The sequence below is a fragment of the Lissotriton vulgaris genome, chromosome 2_1, assembly GCF_964263255.1.
Source record: "Lissotriton vulgaris chromosome 2_1, aLisVul1.2, whole genome shotgun sequence".
NCBI lineage: Eukaryota > Metazoa > Chordata > Amphibia > Caudata > Salamandridae > Lissotriton > Lissotriton vulgaris.
The window spans coordinates 1,942,390,124-1,942,415,986 of NC_141687.1; the positions used below are offsets into that span (position 1 = coordinate 1,942,390,124).

General features: G+C 42.8%; 1 long non-coding RNA gene across 1 annotated transcript in view; it reads left to right on the forward strand.

The window, feature by feature from the left end:
• The window catches only part of LOC147733525 (uncharacterized), a 368,362-nt gene that overhangs the window by 63,993 nt on the left and 278,506 nt on the right, over nt 1-25,863 (forward strand). The window contains exon 2 of the long non-coding RNA XR_015308733.1: nt 10,621-10,729. This is a non-coding gene — a long non-coding RNA (uncharacterized LOC147733525). The remainder of the gene's footprint in view (nt 1-10,620; nt 10,730-25,863) is intronic.

Below are 25,863 nucleotides of genomic sequence, written 5' to 3' on the forward strand. Positions count from 1 at the left end.
AGCAGGGCAGTCCCATTAGCAGTGGGGTATAAGAGCATTCTTTCTCCTGAATCTTCCATAGGTCCAGAAGTGATCTGAGGAGTGGGTCTGAAGCTCCTACATTTATACACGGTAGTAGTGTTGAAATGGCAAAGCTTCTGGAGTTTTACCCCCACAGAGGTGTTTGCAATTTCTAGCCTTCTGGTCCCAATCTGTCTGCAGTCACAATAAGCTAGTGTGAAGTTATGTATGTGTGAGCTGAGTCAATGTCTTTGAAGTGCAAGTGTGAAAGGTGACAACTCTGCCCCTCCCCCTCATCAAGTCAAAATGGCCTATCCTGCAAACACCCAGGCCACAACTGTGATACTGCATTGGAGGAATACACAAAAGTCAACTGCCAACTACACCTAGTCATGTGACCCATGAAACAGGCCACAGGCCAGTGGTTAGGACAAGAAAATATTCTAAACATAATAAGAACAGATCATGGACAGAATAGTGAACAATACAAGGTTCACCCCCACCCCCAAAAACAGATCTGGGTCTAAATCATAATATTTTTGCTCAGCACCCCTTCCCAGATTGGAGCCAGTCAAATGCAAATTAGTCTTGACCCTGCTCCTCATGGGAACAGTCCAGCCAAACTGCCAAACCAGGTCCTCCCTGGACTCGAAACAAGCATCCTAGGGTCGGTTTTAGGGGAGCACCTCTCATCAGCCAGGCTAGCTTGAATCGAAGGGCATGGTGAGCACGGGACCCACGTCTGGGCATACCCGTCCTACTTAGGATAACAAGATCAAAAAGAACGGATGTTGGACAGAATGCTGAGCAATGCAAACATTCACCACCAGTCGAAGATGTGGGTCTAATCCTTCATTATTTTGCTCAGCACTACACTCTGGTTTGGACCCAGTCATATGCAAATCAGTCTCCTCCCTGCTACTCATGGGAAAAGTCCAGCCCGAACTGCTAAGCCTGATCGTCCATGGACTGGAAACAAGTGCCCTGGGACCGGTTTCGGGGTATCACTCATCAGCCAGACTAGTTTGAATCCAGTGGCACAGAGAGCACGGGACCCAAGTCTGGGCATACCCTTCTCACTTAGGGTGACAAAAGGAACTCATGATGGACTGAATGCTGAACAATACTAACATTCACCGCCAGTCACAGATCTGGGTTTACTCCATCATTTGTTTAGTTTACCAAGCCACCCCAGTTTGGACCCAGCCATAATCAAATCAGTCTTGACCCTGCACCTCATGAGAATGGTCCAGCCCAAACTGCCAAGCCTGGTTTTCCATGGGCCAGAAACAAGCATCCTGGGACCGTGTCAGGGTATCACCCATCATCAGCCAGGCTAGCTTGAATCCAGTGGCACTGTGAGCACAGGAACTCACAGATTCTATTAAAATCACACAAGATAAGGGAAAAAACGTCGTCCTGATTTTACTCGATCTCTCAGCGGCGTTTGACACCATCTCTCATAACATCCTCATAGAAAGGATGAGAGATAGCGGGATAACATACATTGCTCTCAACTGGATTAAGTCCTTCCTCTCTGAACGCACACAAACGATATCACTTGGTTCTTATATTTCCACGGACAAGAAAATCACCTCTGGAGTACCCCAGGGCTCAACCTTGAGCCCTCTGCTTTTTAATATTTATATGGCCCCTCTTATTTCACTCATTGAGTCATACGGCATCAAGGTTATATCTTATGCCGATGACACCCAATTGATTGTAAGTCTGGAAAAAAACTCCTCAAAAGCAGAACAGAACTTCCGGGACTGCCTGTCTAATGTCTTCCAATGGATGAAAGATAACCACTTAAAATGCAATTCGAGTAAAACCGAAATACTGCCAATAGGCAAAAACACTAAATTTACTCCTAGTGATTGGTGGCCAGAGGAAACTATCCCTCCCCCGGAAACAGTAGAGGTTGCAAGAAATCTAGCAGTTCATTTTGACTCACCTTTGATCACCATGCAAGGATCTTAGCAGGAAGCTGCTTCAGCATCATTAAATCTTTAAAGACATTTTTTGACTTCCTCCCAATAAATTCTAGAAAGTCTGTGACAGGTGCCCTGATAATTTCAAAACTCGATTACTGTAATAGTCGTATTGCTGGAATAAAGAAACAAACATTAAAAAAACTTCAGAGTGTTCAACATGCTGCAGCACGACTTGTTTTAAAACTTCCCCGTAAATCTTCTGCCTCAGCTGCCCTCAGGACACTGCATTGGCTCCATCTTCACAAAAGGATTCTTTTTTAAATTCATTTAATCGCTTTTAGAGCCCTAAATAATATTGGCCCTAAATACCTTTTGAAAAAATTCACATTTTACCTTCCTAATAGAGCGTTAAGATCGGCTGGATCAAACCTAATTAAAATACCAAAATTCAATTATAAAACCAAGGGTGGCAAATCACTCACCGTCCTAGCATCCAAGGCTTGGAAGGCCCTCCCCAAAGTACTTCGACTTCAATCAGAAATCCATTTCAGAAAATCACTGAAAACATGGATTTTTAAGGCAACAGATGCATCAGTCCTAGCAGCAATCTAATACGTCATCTTTTTGTCTGCTCATTCTCCCTAGCGCCAGGATGCTCCTTTTATATATATATATATATATAAATAATAATAATAATAACCATGTCTTGGCATCCTCTTCCCATTTAGGACAGCAAAAATAACAAATGATGAATGGAATGCTGAGCAATGCAAACATTCACCCCAGGTCATAAATCTGGGTTTAATCCATAATTATTTTGATCACCATCCATCCACACTTTGGACACAGTCATATGCTAATCAGTGTTGACCCTGCACTTCATGAGAACAGTCCACCCCAAACTGCCATACCAGGTCCTCCCTGGACCGGAAACAAGAATTGTGGGACCAGTTTCAGAGTATCAGCCATCATCAACTGGTCTAGCTTGAATCCAGTGGTATATTGAGCACGGGACCCACGTCTGGGTATGCGCTTCCTGTTTAGGGTGACTAAAACAACAGCTGATAGACGGAATGCTGAACAATGCAAAGATTCACTCGCAGTCACAGATCTAGGTTCAATCCATTTTTTTTTGCTCACCACGTCACCCCAGTTTGGATTGAGCCATTTGCAAATCAGTCTTAACCCTGCTCCTTATGAGAACAGCCAAGCCCAAACTGCCAAACCAGGTCCCCCCTGGACCAGAAACAAGCATACTGGGACCGGTTTCGGGGTATCACCCCTCATCATCCATGCTAGCTTAAATCCAGTGGCATAGTGAGCACAGGACCCATCTCTGGGCATAACCTTCCCACTTATGGTGACAATAGAAGAGATGGTGGACGGAATGCTGAACAATGCAAACATTCACCCACAGTCACAGATCTGGATTTAATCCATTGTTTTTTTGCTCACGACACCACCCCAATTTGGGCCCAGCTGTATGCACATCAGTCTTGACCCTGTTTCTCATTGTAACAGTCCAGCCCGAATTGCCAGGCCAGGTCCTCTCCAGACCAGAAACAAGCAACAGTACTTTGAAACTCTTTTGTTGTTTTTTTCAAGGGGAAAAATATCTTTCTGTGTCGAAACCCTTTCACACTCAGCCCCATGAATAGGGGCGCAATCTCTACATTCCACATTGGACACAGAATTTTCAATGATATCCTAGGTAGGAGTGTGCCTTATTTTCAGTTTAAAAAGATTTTTATTAAGATAAAAGAATACAATGATATACAATAGTGTAAAAACAATACAAAATAATAAGAGTATACATAATATATCAGTTGGATTAGAAAGCATACAAGGAATAAAAAAGTAGTCTAATAATATCTAAACAGTTAAAATAACTTTATTATGAATCACATCAAAAAATGGGAAAGAAAATATTACAAAGTTGATAAAACATTACAATGTATGAGAAATGTAAATGAAGCTATATAATAACAAAGAGGAAGTCATGGAGGTTTAGCTACTTCTTGCTGCAGAGGAGTAGAAGAGGAAAGGCGCCTAGCACTAGAGTCTATGAAAAGTATAACCGGTTCCCACAAATCTAAACGTTTGGGTGCTAAGTGTTGTGGATATACAAATGTAGTGTCTAATCTATGATTATAACAAACAGCATACCACCATGGTTGATATGAAAGTTTGGTAAAATCTTTCCAATCTTGGTGATTTGTTGGAAGGCTACTGCTAACAATAGATCAATGATTCTTATGTTCATCTGATTGTGTTCCCAAATAGGAGATAAGCTTCCCAAAAAGATATGTAGGATAGAGAAGGAATGTTTGGAGTAAAAAATCAAAATGAGTTGTGACCAAACCTTTTCCCAGAAATATCAAGCAAATTTGCATGTAAACAGCATATGAAGCAAATCAGCATGTGGTAACGAGCAAGACCAACATGCATGTGATGTGTTGGAGCAATATGCATTAAGGGTGGAGGGAGTGAGTAGGAGTTTGTTATATATAAAAAAAGAGAGTCTGTGTCGTGTTTGCGGCTCAAGACGACTTCCTAAGCTTAAGCCATATTTTATTCCAAAAGTCCAGGAAATATCCAGATCTTTCTCCCAGGACAGTTCTATTTTAGTTTTGTCTCGTGAAATAGGTGGGGAGTGTAAAAACTTGTAAATAATGGAAGCCTTAGAACCACGAAGTAACAAAGTGCGTAGATTATCTACATGAGTGAGAGCAGGAAATGCATCTGAAGAGGACATTGTGTAATGCATGGGCAGATTGAATAGCCCGTGCTAAAATGGAATATTTGGTGCGAAAGGAGGAAGGGAGACCTAAAGCGACACTAGCCTGTGTTAAGGACATAATTAAATTCTGACAATATAATTGATGAACCCATATTATCCCTCGACAATGCCCAGATTTCCAAAAGGAAGGTTTATTGCTTATTAAAATGTGTGTAAAAGTCAAGAAAAGTTATGAGAGAAGGAGCAGGAATAATTTTTGAGATATACTTAAGGATAGGAGTAGAAACAAATTGCGGTTTGCGCATGAAGGATAAGTATTCGTGAAAGGAAAAAGGGGAAATAAAGGGCTGTTTGAGCTTTGTCCAGAGAGGGCAACTTGTAGAAGGATCTGAAAGCCAATGCGAGGATTGGGCTCATATAAAAGATTTATGGTAGAGAGGAAAATCAGGAAAGCTTGTCCCCCTCTGTTTTAGGATGAGTCAGTTTGCGAACAGACATACGTGACTTCTTGTTTCCCCTAGAAAGGCAGATAAAATAGAATTCATTTTTTTAAAAGTATTTGAGGGGAATCAGTAACTGGATGTTAGAGATTGTGTATAAGACTATGACGGGAAAGCATAATTTTAATGGTATCCAAATGTCCCCACCAGGAAAAATACAAGGGGTGCCATTTTTCTGTCAAGGAGGATAATCTATCAATACATTTTTCCATGCAGCGTGACACTGTTCCTGCAATAGAAGGAGTAACATTTAAACCTAAATATTTAATGGATTGGGGACTCCATGAGAACCCTTAGGCCGTAAAATCAGCACTAAAAATATACTTCAGCAAGGGTAAAATTTCACATTTATCTTTATTTAATTTATAGCCAGATACAAACGCAAAGGATTCCACCTCATCCAGAAAAGCAGGTAAGGAAGTTTGGGGATTTGATAAAAATAAAAGAACGTCATCAGCGTAAGCTGTCATTTTAATTTTGGAGTCCTGGAAAGTAAAGCCATGTATTTCTGTGTTTTGTCGAATTCTAAGTAAATAAGGCTCCAGAGCAATATTAAAAAGAAATGGGGAGAGGGGACAACCTTGCCTAACTCGCCGTGCAAGATTAAATTAGGAAGAGATACTCCCATTCACAATTACAGCGGCCCTCAGGTTGGAGTACAAGATAGATATTAAAGCAATCATTTTGGGACCAAAGCCAAACCATTTAAGTGTATGAAAGAGTTAAGGCCATTCAACTCTATCAAATGCTTTTTCTGCATCCAAGGCGATGGCAGCCAAAGGGTGGGATATATGTGAAGCTTTGGAGAGAATATAAAAAAATAAACAGGTGTTGTCTGTAATAAGTCTTCCTTTAACAAAGCCGGATTGTTCAGACCCTAACATCTTGGGTAACTGAGATTCTAGTCGCAGCGGCAAAGCCTTTGAGAAAATCTTATAATTTATGTTAACCAGAGAAATAGGTCTTTAATTTTTGCAATGTTGAGAGTCCTTGCCATCCTTGGGAATGAGACAAATAAGGGCATCAGAAAAAGAACCAGTAGTTCTTCCAGATTGTAAAAAGGAAAGAATAAGGGTATGCAATTTGGGAATCAATAAGGAAGCAAAATGAGTAAAAAATTCTGCAGTAAAACCGTCCGGTCCCGGAGCTTTATCTTTTTTAAGAATTTTAAGAGCAGCATTAAGTTGTTTCTGGGTAATATCAAGTTCTAAAGAAGAGAGATCCGGATGTGATTCAGGTGGAAAATGAATTTTAGAAAGGAAGTGAGAGATGGAATGGTCGGATGATAAAGTTTCAGATGCATATGGTGTTGTGTAAAATTGAAGAAATTCATTCAAAATATCATTGTCTTTATATTTTAATGAATTATCAGAGCCAAAAACAGATTCTATAGTAAGTTTATTTTGTTTGGTTTTTAAATAGTTGGCCAGTAATTTCCCAGCCTTATTTTGACCGCCATAGAATTTCGCGCTCGATTTTAATAGATAATTAGATGCATTATTAGTGGTGTCTTGATTAAATTGAAATTTGAATTTTAAAAGTTTGGATAAACAATCTTTTGATTTGGAGGATAATAGGAGTGTTCCAGTTTTTTAATTTTGGTCAGAAGAGCATTGGTTTTTTGGCGCGCATTTTTACGTTTATTAGAAACAAAACGAATAATAAAGTCTGTGGCTGGGGCTTTAAATGCGTCCCAAATTGTATGATAGGACAAATTGTCTGTTTGATTAAGAGTGAAATATTCTTTAAAAAAGGAAGTGAAAGAGAAAGAAAAGACAAGGTCCAAAAGGAGAGCATTATTAAAACGCCATTTACGAGGAGAATTAGGATTATGCAAAACATCAAGGTGTACGGCAACAGGAGCGTGATTGGAAATCAAAATGGAGCCAATATCCGACCTAACCAATGATTGAGAAATGTTATGAGAAACAAAAATGTTTGGTTTATGGTTTGTACAAATGATTTATGAGACCTGTGGGGTATAAAGGGGCTCAATGAGTTATAAAGTTAACAAACACCCATCTACCTATTTGATCATGACAATGTGACAATATTTCAATAGACAGGGATTTGCGAAAAAGAATAACGACTTTATTACGTTTACCATCACCCAAGGGGAAGAGAACTTTTCCCACCCACCCTCTTTTCAGTTTTGCAGATTCCTCATCTGATAAATGAGATTCTTGTATGCTTGCGATATCTGTATCCAATTTAGCTAAGTGAGTCAAAACCCTCTGGTGCTTAATGGGTGAATGTAAACCTCTGACATTCTACGAAACAATGTTTAAGGGTATAGAAAAAAGTTACAACAATATAAAAAATTCCAATGAGTAAAACATCTTAAACCGATTAGAATATAATGAACATCCAACCAACTGAATAGGAAGTGAGAAAAAGAAGTAAAAAAGTAAGAGCAAGAAGAAAAATGAAAGAGGTTGAAAAATGATCCCTGAAGAAGAAAGGAGAGAGAAAATGAAATAGATGCATAGGCAGATATAGCAACTAGAAAAAGAAAGAAAGAAAGGAAAAGAAAAAGAAAAGAAAAAAGATAGAAGATAGATGAAAAAAAGAAACATACATAAGATCCAGAACATACGGGAGGTGGAGGGATGGATGGCCACACTGAACAATGACACGTCCAGGACCCACAGGAGAAGGCGGGAAGGAGAAAGGAACGAACTAAGGGACTTCAAAAAGGGAGGGAAAAAGGTAGCACACAAATACAGCCTTTTGAGACAAAAAGGAAAAAAAGTAAATGCAATATTAAAGAACAATGTAAAATGACTGTTGTTCACGTATTAACAAGTAAATTAGCAATTACTTCAAGAGAAAAAAGAAACAAGGAAAGTTAACTCTAGTAACATATTCCATATTATCTAATTAAAACTCATTTACGAGGCAGTCTCCATTGTGTCAGTGTGAAAAGAGTAAAGAAAACGCTTCAACTTTAGTGGATCCTCGTAGGTTGTGGTTCTGTTGTTGATAGTCACTTTGAACAAACAGGTGAAAAAGACCATATCTTGCATTTATTGAGCATAATTGCGGTCTTAAGGACAAAAACTCTTTTCGCCGGTCAGCAGTCGACTTAGCATAGTCCTGAGAGAAAAACAGGGATTTTCCTAACCACGTTATGCGATTTATCGCTCTAGCAGCTGACAACACCATTAATAAATAAGTGTATTCAAGAAAATACAAGATCACTCTTCTCGGTTTGTGTGTTGATGAAAATGTTGTTGGGAGTGATGGTGATCACAGTCGATGTGCTCTCTGGATGTTCAAAGTAGTACTCTCAGGCAACTTAAGAAGATTTGGAAGAAATGTTTTAAAGAAAGCAGGTGGATCCGAACCTTCCGTTCCTTTAGGAAGACCATAAATAGAAGATTGTTCCTTCTATTTCTGTTCTCCAAATTTTCAATCTGATAGTGAAGTACAGAGACATGTGAAGAAATAGAATCCACTTTGGAGGTAGAAGCGGAGAAAGACTCACAATTTTGCTCTAACACATCAACTGGTTGATCTATGTTGGACCATTTGTCAGAAAGCATCTGAAGTGTGGATTTAGTTTCCTCCATAAATGGACTCAAAGCTCTAATTTCTTCAAGTAGTAAGTCCGTTGTTACAGAAGTCGACTGTTTAGGCGGAGAAGGAGGGCCCTTTTTCTGCCTTTTCGTAGAAGCTTTAGTGACAACAGAACTGCAGGTATTATGAGGTGCTGAAACACCTTTAGGTGAGGAGATATCCAAGTTCTCCATGTATAAGCAGTAAAAACGAGAACTAGTACGTATTAGAAATCTGCAAGGTGTAGGCTGAGGCAGTGAAGAAACCTTAGATAATTTTCCCATAAACCTGAAATAGGCATCTCATCAATGCAATGCAGTAAAAGTTGTAGAACAAGATAAAAAAAATTCAGAGCGGAATACTCTGTATCTTGAGCATAAAAAGGTAATAAACCTAAGCACAGAAATAAAATGCTGCATTAGAAGGAACAGAGCCCAATAATGCAATAAAATAGTAGTACCTTAAAGACTATGGCATGAGTAATGTGTACACTTGTGGAGAAAAAGCAAAAATTAGCAACATTTCTGCCTTAGCTAAAGAGCGGAGCAAACATGGCACAAATATGACCAAAAAAATATAATAAACAAGGCAGCATAACTGTGGAATGAAATCCAATATGAAAAAAGTCAAGAGGAGATCAAACAAACATTTGAAGTAGTCAGGGTGGTAAGGGTAGCTTTACATTGGTATATTGCATTAAAATGTTAAGAGACTGGTAAAAAGCATTACATTCAGTTGAAGAAGGTGTAGCAAGGTCTGAAGAAACGGATCGAAAACACCATAAATATAAGAGGCATGGGGCAAAAGAGTCACAAAATGGCGCCAATATATTAAGCGATGTCGTGTTGACATGCAGGCATGAAAAGATGAAGCTTATAGATGACAGCGCCTGCTAAGAGTACCTGCAGTGAGATGTGGAATCCACTGTTATCCGTTCGAGGCAAGGAGGAAGCCGTAAAGTTGAAGCGCCGCTTGAAATGCCGCTAGGAGAAACACCTCCATCCGGGGCACAAAAATGACAATATGGCGGCCGCAAACTCGGCTGAGCCGCGTCACAGAAAATCTTCTCCCCAAACTCTGTTTAGCAATAAATTAGAGTTACCAAAGAGATCACATCCAGGGCCCCATGATTTCTCACAGCTTGTCATCCAATTTCAGGACTGTTTGTGAGAAAAAGCGTGCCGCTCGTTCCGCTCAGTTCCTAGCCGCTGTGGAGAGTCACCGAGGAGCCGCCATTTCAGTCGGGCGCAAGCCACGCCCCCAGGAGTGTGCCTTATAAACGTTCTTAATTAACCAGAAACCTTTAGGTGTGTTGGTGTTCGCCTTCGTCTCAAGATTTTCTCATCCTGACCAAGCATCTGCACATATGTCAAAGGACATTAGCTCACTCACACAACTACATTGCACAGGCAAATTTATAAAGCTGTAAGTGTAAGTTCACATTTTGTTAATTCTAAACATGGATTTGCACTTAGAAAGCGAGTCATTGTGCACCTAAATTCAATACATGTGTACAAATGGATTTGTAAACGGGCACAGACTTCTCAAGACAATGTCACATAATGAATCACTTTTCAAGATAACTTTTTCCTGTGATTTACCAGGTGGTGTTAGATGTGAGCATTGATGAGTTAAGCTAAAGATGTCCGCTCTGTACTAATCCTAGATTAATAATGTGTTCTAACTTTTGGCTTCTAATAAGCATCAAGTTTGTGCAATCATAAATTCATCTAATTTTAAAACCAACTGAGGAATGTATATCTGATCATATGTAATCACATATTTCCCACTGAAATTCAGAGGCCTTCTGCAGTTTATTTGTTTACTCTGATTTGTAGACTTCAGGTACTTGTTGATGGTTCACACACTTTTCATTTTTTCAACCCAGGCTTCATTTTTTCAACGATGCTGACGATCAGTTGGTGTCATCAAAGCCTCAAGATGGGCCAGTAGCACTGCTCTTAAGAGGATCAATCAAGTCCCACTGCAAGACAAAGGTATAGTAAGCCCATCTTCAGTGAAAGAAGCTGCAAGTTATGTATAGTAAACAGTTTATTCGTCATTTCCTAAATCTAACGTCCCTTCATTTAACAGAGTGTATTTTGGAGATTTGTAATTTGCTTTTTGTTTTTGTGTCTGGATTCCAGGATGAATGTTACTGCCTCGTCATCTTAAACTACTAAATATATCATGAATATGGCATATAATCTTATTGCTATTAAGAGCCACTGATCACCTTTTCTGGCACCAGCTAATTAAGTGACAAACTAAAACAAAGATAAGGAGGAATCCCATGGAAGGGCAGTCCTAGACTGAAGGGGGAGAATTGTTGCTCCTTTCATGCCGTAAAGCACCTCTCCTATTGACCAAGCATTTCAAACCACAGGAATAGAGAAGACGTATTTCATGAAATATTTGTTTCTTATTCTGTGGTTGAAACCTTGTGACCTACAAGACAGGTCACGTCATGTCAGTAACGAGTATACCAGTTCCAGTGACTCTTTTTTACTCTTTTCTTTTATTAGCAAATATTGTATCATCACCGCAATTTAATTATAGTATGAATGTGCCTGCCCCTGATGCAGTACTTTCCAGGAGGTGGGATGCAAAGAACAATTTCTTATAAATACATATTTGTTTAGCAATCATACAACTATTTATATTCATATATACTTCCACATGGCCATGGTATATAACAAGGGAACATGTGCTACGAGTTGTGACATCAAACAGTGCGCGTCAAAAACTGATGTTACCCAGGCAATTCTACCCAGACTTGAGGGGTGTAGGGAAAGGCTGCTGCCATCGCCTCCACCACCGTCCTCTACATGTTCACAGCCCTGAATGAAGCGTGCCTTGCAGCTCTGCCTAGCCCAGCCCTTCCACATACCCTTAGGGGAGATACAGTCCATCAGCATCATCTTCCATAACCTGGGTACAATTCCAGGGAGCTTGCTGAGAGCAATGCTAAATGTAACAGCGCCTGTGATTAAAGTACAGCAATGTGAGTTTATGGGGACACGATATTGGGCTTTATTCAGCATGACTCCGTTTCCAGTATTAAAGAATATACGTACAAAAAGAGACTTATTTTTTAGTATTAGCACTCCTTGAAACTGGAACAGAGTTTCTTAACGGAGACTGCCATATGTTTATGTAACATGATCGAAGTTCAGAATTTATAATCTCTTTTTTGAAAATGATTGCCTAACAGATTTTCCAGGGGAAGCTGCAATCTGCACCCTAATGTTGATCCTAGCGCCATTAAACAAAGGGAAGCTGGCCAAGACTGGCAGTGTAAGGCATGCTCTTTTTCCTTCATTAATGGACAGTCCCAAGGTTGCAATTATAAAGACACTAAGACAAAAACTCTGTCTAACACTCATATCCAACCAAGGGGCCCATTATTAACGCATGCCTAATAAACTTTCGATTTCTCCATAAACACAGAGATGACATTTGGCTTATATTTGAATCAAAGACTCTTGACATCATGTTTCTTACTGAAATTTGGTTGAGGGACTGCTCCAACCCGGATATACTGTAGGCTATACCAGAAGGCTACAAAATAGTCACAGCTAATCGGTTAGGCAACAGAAGGAGAGGAGGGACAGCTGTAATCTTAAAGGACCACTGGGAAATTTCACATAAAAGAATTGATCAGACCAGAGTAATTGAAGCAATGTCCTTCAGCATTAAAATAACCCCCACAGTGGATGGTCTACTGGTTTACAGGCCCCCGGACTCCGAGTAGTCTCAACTGCTGGAGATGTCCGATTTGATCGCGGATCTCTCATTGAGACACTCAAAGTTCATTGTCCTTGTTGACTTCAATGCGCACATGGACATCATAAATTGTCCCTTAGCCTCATAGTTCACAAACTCCCTAACAGGACTAAACCTCACCCAACTGGTTGCACTTACAACCCACAATCCTGGTCATCTACTTGACCTAATTTTTACAAATATCCCAACTTTAAAGGTGGCAGATCCAGTTCCACTTGTTTGGTCAGACCATAGCCTTGTACCATTCACATTCTTCGGTCCAAGTAATAAAGACCTAGTGAAAAATAAATATGTAGAAAAAAGGAATTGGAGGAAAGTCACACTAGAATCTATGGGACCGGCTCTCTCTAATACCCACCTGCTGTTAACAGGAGAACCCAGCCGAGACGCTTCTTCCTTCAGCGATTGGGGGACCACGGCTCTCGATAAAGTGGCCCGATCCAAACTACAAAACAGATTAGAACCAAACCATCAACCCCCTGATTTACAGATGAACTCCGCAAAGAGAAAAGGCTCTGTAAAAAACTGGAACGGATATGGCACAAAAACTACGGCACTAAAACTAAGGACACCTATAGAGCAGCATTAAAACAATTTAAAAAACTCAAATATCTGGCCAACAGGGACTTTCTTGCTGCTCAAATCACCGCCTCAGACAACTCCTCCAAAGTAGTGTTTAGGATTGTTCAAGGATTCATTAAGCCTGAGCCCATGAAATGTACTATCGCCCCTTCGACTGCCATGTGCAAGGACCTTTCCTGTTTTATTCAGGACAAAATCCAAGCTATATACTCGCCATTTATTCCTATGAATAATCCTCTCCCAATCCCACCTAAACAACACAACTCAATAGCCTGGTGCAACTTTCATCAACTCAACACTGAAGCCTCTCTTAAACAACTTCTTAAAGTCAAATCAGGATCACTCCCTGACCTGTGCCCAGCCAAGTTTTTCACCTCCCTTGCCCCACTACTAAACCGCCCAATAAATGAGATTTGAAATACCTCCTTGAGTACAGGCATGTATCCATCTTGTTGGAAAGCAGCCTCAGTACAGCCCATCCTAAAGAAAGTAGATGCTGACCCGGCTAAATTAAAAAACTACAGGCCGATCTCCCTCTTACCAGCCCCAGCAAAAAAATTGGAAAAGGAAGTGCACAAACAACTTGCAACTTACCTTAAATCGAATAACCTTCTGCATGACTCCCAGTCTGGATTCAGGGTCGGCTACAGCAATGAGACAGCTCTACTGGAAGTGGTAGAAACGATTCAAGAATCCTTGGATCGCGGCAATCATTCTATGTTAGTGCTGCTGGATTTGTCCGCAGAATTTGACACTGTCTCACACCTGATCCTACTGGAGAGGCTTGAGCAGCTGGGCATAAGGGATATTGTCCTGAAATGGTTCCACTCCTTTCTCGAGGGACGATCCCAGAAAATTTGTCTACGTCCTCATGTCTCCACTGCCCACCCATTCATATGTGGAGTCCCACAGGGTTCGGCTCTCAGCCCAACCCTTTTTAATGTCTACCTCACCCCACTTGCCTCAATCATCGAGCACCACAGTGTCAAAGTGGTCTCCTACGGTGACCAGCTGGTATTTTCCTTTAAGGACCACTTGCAAGCTGCTTTTATTAACTTTAGACAGTGTATGATCAAGATATCATCCTGGATGACAGACAACTGCTTAAAGCCATATGTCCTGCGTCCATCAGGGCTCCTGTTTGAGCCCTACACTTTTTAACATTTATATGGCCCCACTGGCCAGGATTGTGGGGCAATTAGGCTTTGCTATCGTCTCTTATGCAGACGATACACAGCTGATCTTTAACATCGGATTGAACCCCACTCGTGATAAAGCTCGTTTTGCCGAAGGCATGATTACCATCGCGAACTGGATGACAGCAAATTGTCTTCAGTTGAATCCGGACAAGACTGAGCTGATGTTGTTGGGGAAAGCAACAGATGTCTGGTCAGAGGATTGGTGGCCACAGGAGCTAGGATCATCCCCATCCCCTAAAGGATCAGTAAAGAGTCTGGGGTTAAAGCTGGATCAGGCCCTAAACAAGAAAGCCAAAGTCTCCTCAATGACAAGCTCATGCTATTATGCCCTCCGACTGGTGAGGAAAATATTTCCCAACATTCCTGTCCCCTATCGGAGAACCCTAGTACAAGCAATGGTCATCTCTCGCTTGGACTACGGTAACGTCCTATTGGCGGAAGTCGGAGAGACTTTCCTGGCCAAGCTGCAGGTGGTGCAGAATACCGCCGCCAGAATGATCCTTAACCAACCGGCAGGTTCACCCTCAGCTCCGCTTCTGAAGAAGCTGCATTGGCTGACAGTAAAAAAAAAGCTCATGCTTTAAGATCTGTTGTTTAATGTATAAGGCAGTTAACGATACTGGCCCGGTGTACCTACGGAATAAATTACGTAAATATATTCCAAGCAGGAACCTTAGATCTAGGGCCCAGGACTTGCTCCAGATTCCTCTTATTCGGCTGGTCCGGACGGGAGGCAAAGCATTCTCATTCCTAGAATCTCTTGAGTTTTTCCTTCCTCCTCTGACTACCCTACTTAATCTTTCATTCTCCTCAGCGGTGGTTCCCACTTGCTGGAAGCAGGCATGGGTCTCTCCAATCTTAAAAAAACCTACCCTAAACCCATCTAAACCAGAAAATTTTAGACCAATCTCACTGCTTCCGTGGGCCTCAAAATTGGCAGAAGCCCACGTGAACAAGGTTCTTGCTAACTATGTGACGCAACATCAAATCCTAGATCCATCACAGAACGGTTTCAGGCCAGGATTCAGCACCGAATCCGCCCTGCTGACCACCGTTGAACACCTACGGGATATCCTGGACGCCGGTCAAAGTGCTGTGCTGATTTTACTCGACCTTAGCGCAGCCTTTGATACGGTCTCCCACTCTATCCGACTTAAACGCCTCGAAGCCATAGGAATTAAAGACCTTGCCTTAGAGTGGTTCCAATCGTTCCTGACGGACAGATCTTTCCGGGTCTCTGCCCCCCCATTTACCTCCCAGCCTCACCCCATAGAGCAAGGCGTCCCCCAGGGATCGGCGCTCAGCCCGTCCCTATTTAATCTTTATGTCCAGCCTCTCGCTGAAATAGCAAAAGAATGGGACCTGACGCTGGTGTCGTACGCCGACGACACCCAGCTGGTCATCTCCCTGACCGAAGGCCCCTCAATCTCAGCGGCGAGATGTAAGAACGGATTACAGGAAGTTGCACGCTGGATGTCACACAACTGCCTCCAGTTGAATGCTGGCAAAACGGAGGTGCTGCTCCTAGGCAAAAATCCCGACTACTGGACTGATCACTGGTGGCCGTCTGCACTGGGCCCCATCCCTCCCCCCAAAACCGTGGTAAAAAACCTTGGCGTCTGGGTGGACGCATCTCTTAACTTCCAGACCCACACTAAGAAACTTGCTGCCACCTGTGTAGGCCTGCTGAGGAGCCTTCATCCAATTCTTGGTTTTTTTGACCACCATACGCGCCAGTTGATTGTCCAGTCTACCATCCTGGCTCGACTGGATTACGCCAATGTCCTTTTTCTCGGCCTTAACAAAGCTGAGATGGCGCGGCTACAATGCATACAAAACTCTGCTGCCAGGGCAGTTGTAGGCCTCCCTCGTAGGTGCTCGGCAAGAAATACCATCCACAAACTTCACTAGCTGCGTATGGAAGCCCGAGTTCAGTTCAAAGCTCTAACTACTGTTTTTAAAATTCTTAAGACTGACTGTCCTGGTCTCTTGCGCCCACTCCTAGAGCCTTACACCCCTCAGCGTGCCCTACGCTCCTCGGGTCAAAACTTGGTTGTTACCCCACGTATAAGGCTAAGCAGAATAGGCGGCCGCTCTTTCAGAGTCTTGGGGGCAGGGCTCTGGAACTCCCTACCACCCCACATTCGCTCTATGACCAATCTACTGGCCTTCCGCAAGGCGATTAAAACCATTCTATTCTCCCCATCCTAATCCCTTTCTGTCCTTCCTTTCCCTTCCCTCCCTCAGGTTACTGTTATGGTTCAGCGCCGGGACGCCTCGTTGCTGGGGCAGCTGTTCGCGCTTAATAAAACTCAATAACATAACATAACATTCTTGCACCTAAGTACTGGCACCAACTCCCGCTGGAGCTACAATGTTTTTAGAAAACAGTTGAAAGCACATCTGTTTTAATTTTGGCCAGTCTACTGTTCTCCTATCTACCTGTAGGCTGTATGTCTATCTGTAAAGTGCAGCGATGCCCCATGGTGATGTGAGCGCTCTACAAACCATTAAACTAAAAGTTAAATATGGACAAAACTGAGGTTTTGTTCTTTAATCAGCCATCACCCCCCAAAGCTGATCTGTGTTGGCCCGTGGAACTGAATACTCCCCCTACACCAGTCCCGTCGGCGAGAAACTCGGGATTCAAATTTAACTCTGCCCTCTCATGGAAGGCCCAGATAGGCCAAGTCTCGTCCGCATGCTTCTGGAAGCTGAAAACCCTTAAGAGATTTCTCTACCTCTTACCTATGGACTGCAGTAAAACGGTGGTGCACGCACTAATTATCTCACAACTGGACTATGCGAACAGTCTTTATTTCGGTCTCCCAGACTATCTTATTAAAAAGCTGCAGGTCATTCAAAATGCAGGCGCCAGGCTCATTACAAATGTACCTTTTTTGTCATCACATTTCTCCACATCTACGCAGCCTACATTGGCTGCCTGTCCAAAAGCGGATCAAGTTCAAGGGTCTGACCTTGGCTTTCAGGTCCATGAATGACATTGGTCCTAAGTACCTAAAACGAAGACTTCCCAAATATACCCAAAACAAGAATCTGAGATCGAATTTCCAGAGACTTCTTTCTATTCCACGTTTAAAAAAAATAGACTAGGCGGTCGCTCTTATTCTGTCACAACCACCTCTTTCTGGAATTCCTTGCCGGAGCATCTCCGAAAGGCCAACGCTGAACTGATATTTGGGAAGAATCTTAAAACCTGGCTTTTTGGTCTACCACAGACCCTCCCTTCTCATATTTACTCTCCAGACCTTTTGCTCACTTAACTCGCTGATAGAGCCGGGACACCTCCCTTGGAGGTAGCTGTTGCGCATTACAAAATGCAATAATAATAATAATTTCAATGGTCTTTCAGGGCGGTTCTGTATTATGAGGTGCATTCTTTCCTTCTTTTAGAATTCATAGTCATTCAATTCCCCTTAAAACTGGGATTTGTTAGTCATTGTATTAAAATTACCAAATGGGATAACAAAGTGAAGTGGCAGCATGAAAGTCGATTATACAGCAACATACGTTGCTTGTCACTTTCTTACATTAAAATGCTTCAGGTATGTGTGTTGAAACAGACATGAAGTGATATGTGAGGAAAAACTAAAAGGTCATGTTAATTTTCAATGTTTCTACATATAGGAAAATGAATTGTTCCTACCTGCTGAAAATCTATGTGTCTATGACATGTTTGCATGGAATGTATGTATGTATGTGGTATTTATGTGTTTAAGTGGTATTCATATGTTAAAACAAAGCCAAAATTCAGTGGATCAAAGCGAAATAATCAGTCATCAAGTAATAGGAGAGGTACCTAGGTTCTGTGAGCAGAAGTGTGCCATTACTGCATTGTGATATGGTGTTCTGTAAAGAGATGCATCTTCAACTCTTTCCTAAATTGGAGCAGCATTAGAGCAGTCCTGATGGATGCAGAAAATTTGGGGGCATATTATCAAGAACGGCAACGGCGATAAAATTATCGCCGCTTTAGCGGCAGAAAACTGCAGCTAAAGCGGCAAAAATGTGCTTGATAATATGCCCTGGAGAATTCCAATAGAGCCCATGTTTACACCAGAACATGGACTTCTATTGGAATTCTCAAGGGCATATTATCAAGCACATTAACGCCCCTTTGGCAGCAGTTTTCTGCCGCTAAAGTGGCGATAATTTTCAACTCCGTTCTTGATAATATGCCCCTCGGTCATTATTCTGGGTGAACAGATGGAAAAAGGCTTTTGCCATGTTATATTCTTTTTGACACGCCTTGGGTAGAAAAAAAGCATTACAAAAGTTGTTTGAACTAAAATAAAGATTTACCTGTGCTGGGCAATTTTGCATTGACGTGGCACTGACTAACAAGTGCAAAACACGACATTCTCACAGGCCCCGTTGCAAAAATGCCTGCTACTGAAGGGTATTTGTTACTTGGGGCAAATGTTAGTGTAACATTTCGGGATACTATTGAAAATGGAAGCCAGCTTATCCCATGTACCATATTAATTCATAAATATCTTTCCTCCTGAGAAAGTGTAGAAGTATACCAGTAGAAAGCTCAAAACAGCCCCTGTCCATCAATAAAAGACAATATTATATTCCTAGGCCCTGCTTAAACTGTATAGCATTTGTACCGTAAATCTTCGGGTATCTCTGTGGCTTTATGTTTTGAGGGAATATTCTCGACGCTGCCCATTTGTTACATGGGGTATCACTATTAAAGCTTCACTCCACGACAAGGGTGTGACTTATGGGTTAACATTATAGGGGACGTCAGGAGCATGGTACACCTGCTCACAGAATAATCTTTGTCAAGCGGATCTTTAATGTGGAGAGAAGAAAAGAGAGAACGGTAATATTAAGAATTCACAAAATATGCATATGTTAAGTATATAGAAGATGTGTAGGACGACGCATTAGCAGGAACACTGCGGGTCTGTTAACCAATATAGAGAAAGTCAAATAATTCTAACATCACAGATTGAGTGACGCAAAAGACACGAAAAATGAAGTAATATGACCGAAGATGTTACCCACTAAGTGTAACTTGGCTGAAAGCTGAAAGCCTTAATTTCTATTTCATCCTGAGAGACACTGGGATGGGCAACACATCAACATGCCCACAATGCCAATGTCTGCCTCGGTCTTACAGTTACCAACTAGCAGCCCATTTAAATTGAGGCTGGCGCAAATCGTGCAGCCAATAATTAGTGTGAACTAATTAGCGTTATCTTGTGGTGTGCCATTTAGCAAGTGGCTAATTTGCGTCAGAATATTAGTTTGACACCTCGGAAATGGGGAATGATGCAGGAGTATGGCATTTAATTTCACATTTCGCGATGTGCAATTAGGGTATGCGCTGTACTTGCTCGTCCAATTTGGGGCAGGTTTTAACTGACACAAATCCTGGCAGCAAACACCCGCTCCAGTGCAATGTGACCCCACCTCGAACCCCGGTTTGGGAGCAAAACTGAGTAAGTGCCTTTTTTAATGCACAATACATGAAATTAGTTTAACAAAAAGATATCTGGGTGAGATATATATATATATATATATATATATATATATATATATATATATATATATATATATATATATATATATATATATATATATATATATATATATATCCGCGTAAAAAAAGTTCAAGTGAAGTGCGCTCTCAGTAAAATACGTCGAGTAGCCAGCTCAATTATCCAAGGGTGTTTGTTCCAAAGAACTACGGGGCAGATTTATGTTGGACTTGCGCCACGTTTGCGTCACGCAACGGCGGCGTAAACGTGGCGCATCCCTGCAGATGCGTCACCACATGTGGGCGTTGCAGCGCAGGGTGGGCGTGCCGGGGCAGGTGCGCCTCGCAAAAGTGGCTGAGTGAAATCTACAAGATTTCACTCAGTCACTTTTAGGCCAATGCTGTGTCAAAACCCTGCGCCTGCTTGAAGCAGGCGTAAGGCTTGACGCAGCATTGGACAGATAGGGCACCCCCGAGCCTTGCTGGAGCTACGTCGCGCTTGCGACGCAACTTCAGCAATGCGCCACCTTTACGGCACAGATGCGTCACGCATCTGTGCCGTTTTTGCCCCATGGTGCGCCGCATTGTAAATGCGGCGCACCATGGGTGGCGGAGCTGCAGCGTACAATAACTGGCGCATCCCTGGGGATGCGCCAGTTATTGTAAATCTGCCCCCTACATGTTTCGTCTTACGAAGAAGCCTTGATCACGTTAAATGGTAGTGCTCAAACAGCATACTAATAAAGCATTAGGCTAGTCACTTTGACACAGTTTGAGAAGGCATAGACAAAGAAATAGGACTGTATTGGATACCTGATATCGCATTGAAAGTGGCTGCCTTCTTATCACGACAGATGTACTGTTATTTGGAGAAGTGTGGCTCACCGGTTAGAGGCGGCAGACACAGAAGCAGAGTTCGGCCCGGGACCAGGGTTCAATTCCCGACGCGGCAGAGTACAGGAACTAATGTCAGCGGGCTCGATAAATCTCGCCTCGTGCCTCTCTAACCATGGGTCCCACGCTGCAACTCTAGGCAATAGCTTGCTTAATCTCCACAATGGCCCCCTCGCTGCCGGGGATACCTGGCTTCACCTTGGGGATGCCCAATAGGGACCATCTCACAGGGAAAGCCAAGACGGGTTCCCCAGTGGCACACAGCGGCAAGAAACCCCGGGGTGAATGTGTGCTCTACAAATTCATAATAACATAACATAACAATTACAACTACAAAATAGAGGACAATGTCTAATGCGAGGACAGCTTGTAGGAAATAAAATACATTCTAAACAAGATAAAATTGCAAATCAATCAAACACATATTGTCATGCACTTTTTACATGCTATGCTGCTGCCTGTGAAATAGTATGTGCGCATCAATGCAGCCAATTGATCATACTGGTTCAGGCCATTAGATTAGACAGAACATTCTATAACCGTAGTGGTTATACCCGTCTTGGATTTTAACCTTCAGCAAAAAATGTGACCATCTATACGCCAAGTCAATAGAATCCACGTAACAAGAGGTTGACCAAACCACTCGGCAATCCACACCTTCAGTCACAAGTGAGACTGAATCGGATGTATCAATAGAAGGGGCCTCCAATATGGACAACACCGCATGTCCGATTAATATTTTTAGAGGAGTATCGTCATCTGCGCCGGAGCAGACGGACGATGAAAGACTCTCTCTCTCGCACCGGCTACAAGAGGGCAGAGAGGTCGAGGCAGAGGAAGGGAAATAGAGCTTTCTACATGCCTTCACTAGATTTCTTATAAAGGCATTTTAAACAACACTCTGCAAATTGTGCTTCAAAATAATTACCATCCATTTATTTAAATTCCTTTGTAAATACAATACATGAAATTAGTTTAACAAAAAGATATCTAGGTGAGATATATAGATATATATGTATATTACCTACAGGCGATAGCCAGTAGGTATATATAGTTAGGATTTTTTCTCTATGGAACTTTTGAAAATTCTATGTCTAATAACTTTGGCGTTTGTGGACGGAATCGGCTGAAATTTCCAGGAAAATGGCACATTTTGTTTCTGAGCAGCCCCTGAAAATTTGGGGGGGTTCCGTCAAGGGGGGGCCGAGAAAAAAGGGGGGTCCCAAAACGCGTTTTTCCCATTCATTTTTCCATAGGGCCTTTGGCCTCACTTTTAGCTCGAACGGCTGAATGGATTTACACGAAACTTGGCAAAATTGTAGGGACTGTTAGCCCGATGTGCCTTTGCTGGGTCTCAATATATGTGCTCCAGTGGATTTTGAGAAATTAACGTTTTAAAAAACAGATATATCTGTGACAGCGTCCTAGATAGCGCTCCAGATCGCGTACTTTTCGCGTAACGGAGCTTTGCAAAGCAAAGCTGATTGGCTCTCCGGTGTCTGTCAACATTCTAAACAGTCCGGTGCGGCCGCCATCTTGTCTCTCTGTAGGATCGAGAGACAAGAGGAGGAGAAAAATGAAGGGGGAATTTAATGAAAGGGGGCAAGGTAGACTCCTCTTGACCCCCTAGGAATGATGTTGGGGTTATTAAAGGGTCCCGTGGGGCAAATAAAAAAAATAGATTTTTCGCGGTAGAAGCGCTTCTCGGTTCGCGAACCGGGTCGCAAACTGGTAGCGAAACGTGAATTCGCCATTTTGTGTTTCGATTTAATTAAATTACTAGATGGAGGAAAAGCAATGTGAGTATTGGGTATAAGGGGGTATGGGGGACGTATCCTGGCCTCCTATGTTTTCTGAGGGTGGTTGAGGAGGCTCATATATGTTGATACTTGTCTTCCAGCGGTTGCGCGTGAGCGGTTTTTTTTTTTTTGCCGCTTGACTTCTGTTAACGATCGATTCGAAGGAAATTAGGAAGTGTTGATCGCCATTTTGACACTGCGAGTAAATATATTGTTAAAAATAATTGTTATAAATTAATTCGTATTGATAAACATTGTCTGCGCCATCTTGCCTTTTTTGCAATTCCACACTTTGGTTGAGCACGGCAGCCATTTTAGATGCCTTGACCAGACCCACTCTCTGCACGCCGCCGATCCTCAGCATGGCTCCCCACCCTCGCAAGCATCTCCCCCACGCACTGGTCACCCCCGCTCTCTCTCTCATGCATGGGCCAGAAACCTCCTCCCATCTGCGCTGTTCTTCTCTGAGAATTACACCCTGTGCCCGCCCGACACCTCCCTTTCACCCTATTCACTACCGCACCCTCTGACACTCCTCTTCCTCTGTGTCCGATTGTCCAGGCCGGTCCCAGGCTATCACCTAGTCCTGCAGATGTAGTTTATGGCCCCAGCTGTAGAGAATCACCCCTCTTCAAAGGAGTTACAGTAGATCAAGGCCCCCACCCGATGAGATCCGTCACACCACACGCGTTCCTACTATCTGATAACCATCCTGTATTGTGCTTGGGGAGGGGATTCTCACTGTGAGGGTGTGTGGGTCCGAGCCTGAAGCGGAAGATTCCAGGGATGCCTCTTTGTACATCAAAGTTTTTACAATTATGTGTCACATTAAAAATATATATCACTCCAACAAAGTAGTAGTATTATAACACTTTAATAACTTATAAATATATACAACGCAACAAAAACAGTAAATACATTAAAAAAAAAATTTGAAAAAAGAAGCAACAATGGTCAGTAGCTGTGTTTTGTGCGAATAGTCCCAAGGCAGCACAACGTGCTGAGTTCTGGACGGCACCCAGGTGATGTTACCTGGGTGCCGCACTGGTTTTTGGTATCCTACAATGCAGCTCCGAAAAACGGCGTGGGGCGTCCCGGGAGGTGCGGGGGGAGGCCTCGTCAGTAGCGGTCAGTTGTGCGAATAGTCCCAAGGCAGCAGAACGCGCTGAGATGTGGATGGCACCCAGGTGATGTCCAGTAAGTTGCCGCACTGGCTTTGGTATCCTACAATGCTGCTCCGAAAAACGGCGTGGGGCGCTCCGGGGGGCGGGGGGGGTGTAGTGGAGGCGGCGTGAACGGGCCTCCCCAGGTGGAGGCTTGTCTGCTGTAGTGGGGCGCCCCTTTACCGTTTCAGTTGCAATTCCGCCCGCTTTAGCTACACTGTGCCTCTTCCGCCATTCAGCTGTTTACCGTCCGCTCTTGCGACTACAGCATCTCGCTCACCATGTAGTTGAGTTGCTCCCGCTCTTGCGATGCAGCGATAGGCGGCTACCACAGGACTCTCAAAATGGCGACCGGCTCTTCAGATTTGGGCGTGGTCCACTAAAATGGCCCTGGGACACCTTGGAACTCGGACGCTTGTCTGCCAGGGCTTGGGCCCCATTCTTGAAAGCGTCCCCTCAGCCTTGAAGATTCTACAAAAGTCTTGGGGGCCCCCGACTCCCGCAGGCTTCCGGTGGGGAGCGGCTACCATGATTGCTCGTGGAATGGCCACGACTGAGCTACGAGATGGTGGTGCTCTCATGCTGACGCCAGCTTCAGTCTGAAACATCCAGAAACACTGTAGACTACCAATTCGATCAGTTCCAGTAGCGCCCCAACGTGACCCGGTAGAGAAGAACTTGCCCTCCCCTCTTTGGCTGATGGTTCTTGTTGCCTGTCCCTTCTGTTGTCATTTAACAGAACTTTTTAGATTGCTGAAAGGGGTTGTGTTCCGACCGCTGGTTGGTGGAGACATTTTGACTATATTCTGGACCTATGTTGTCGCGTAATGCGTTATATGATACGCCGCGTTAGCGCACCCGGAAGTGCTCTGGTGCGCGAAGCGCAGCTTCCCGGAAGCGATCCGGGGCGCGGCGCGCAGCGCGTAACGTAAGCATAACAGGTCATGTGACTTGTTAATAAAACTTTTCATTGGTTCATTTTACTTTTGTTATTCTAATGATGAAAGGCTTGGTCATATGACCTTAAAATTACGCTTTTTATTGCTTTCGAACATTATTTTTTCTTAAACATATATGTTATAATGTTCCAGGCTAATGTACTTTCCCGGAAAATTTACAACTATCCTGCAAGTAAAATATATTCCTTTTATAGTTAGGATTATTTTGCATAGGGAATTCGCAACATTCTATTGGGAATAACTTTGGCGCCGGTTGAGGAATCTGCCTGAAAAGTTCCTCAAGTTTGCCTTGCGGCGCTCCGCCCCTTCCCTGAAAGTTTGGGGGGATTCGTCAAGCGGGGGCCGAGATAAAAGGGGGGTCCCAAAACGTGTTTTCCCCATGTTAATTTCCATAGGGTGGTTGAACTCACTTTAAGCCCGAACGGCTGAATGGATTTCCACCAAACTTGGCAAAATTGTAGGGACTGGTAGCCCGATGTGCCAATGTCTCAAGATATGTGCTCTAGTGGATATAGAGTAATTTAGGTTAAAAAAAATGTATATATCTATAAGCGCGCCCCGGGGCGCGTAGCAGCGCGCTACGCGAGTTCGCGCACAGAAAGCTGATTGGCTCTCGGGTGTTTGTCAACATTCCAAACAGTCCGGAGCGGCCGTCATCTTGTGTCTCGGTAGGATCGAGACACAAGAGGTGGCAAAAACAAAGGGGGAAATGACCAAAAGGGGGCAGAGTAGACCCCCCTGACGATATGCGCACCGGGGAGCGTACCGGTGAGCGTACCATAGGGAAAAAAGAATGACAGAGTTTTTAAAAAATGTAGCCTTTTTTTATAAATTGGAGGCCGTTCTAAAAAGAACTGTTTTTTTTCTTCTTTTTGTTGTTTTATATTTTTTTTTATTGTTTTTTGAACATTTTGTACTTTTTTTGGCTTTTATGAACAATTTTATATTTTTTTTGTTATTTTTATGGGGAGAAACAAAAAACAGGGAATTGTAAACGGCTCAACTGAGGCAAAAAAAATCAGGAAAAAATTAGGGTTTTTTTGGACAATTGTGGTTGTCACCAGCACGGTTGATGAGTTTTATGCTTTGCTCACCATAGGTAATTGTTTTACCACAAAATATACAACTGATTTTGTATTGTCCAAACTGGGGTTATATGTTTGGGACCATCTCCCTTGTCTCTGGACCTGATGGAGTGGGTTGCTTACTTTTGGAGGTGCTGGGTGAAGATTGGGGA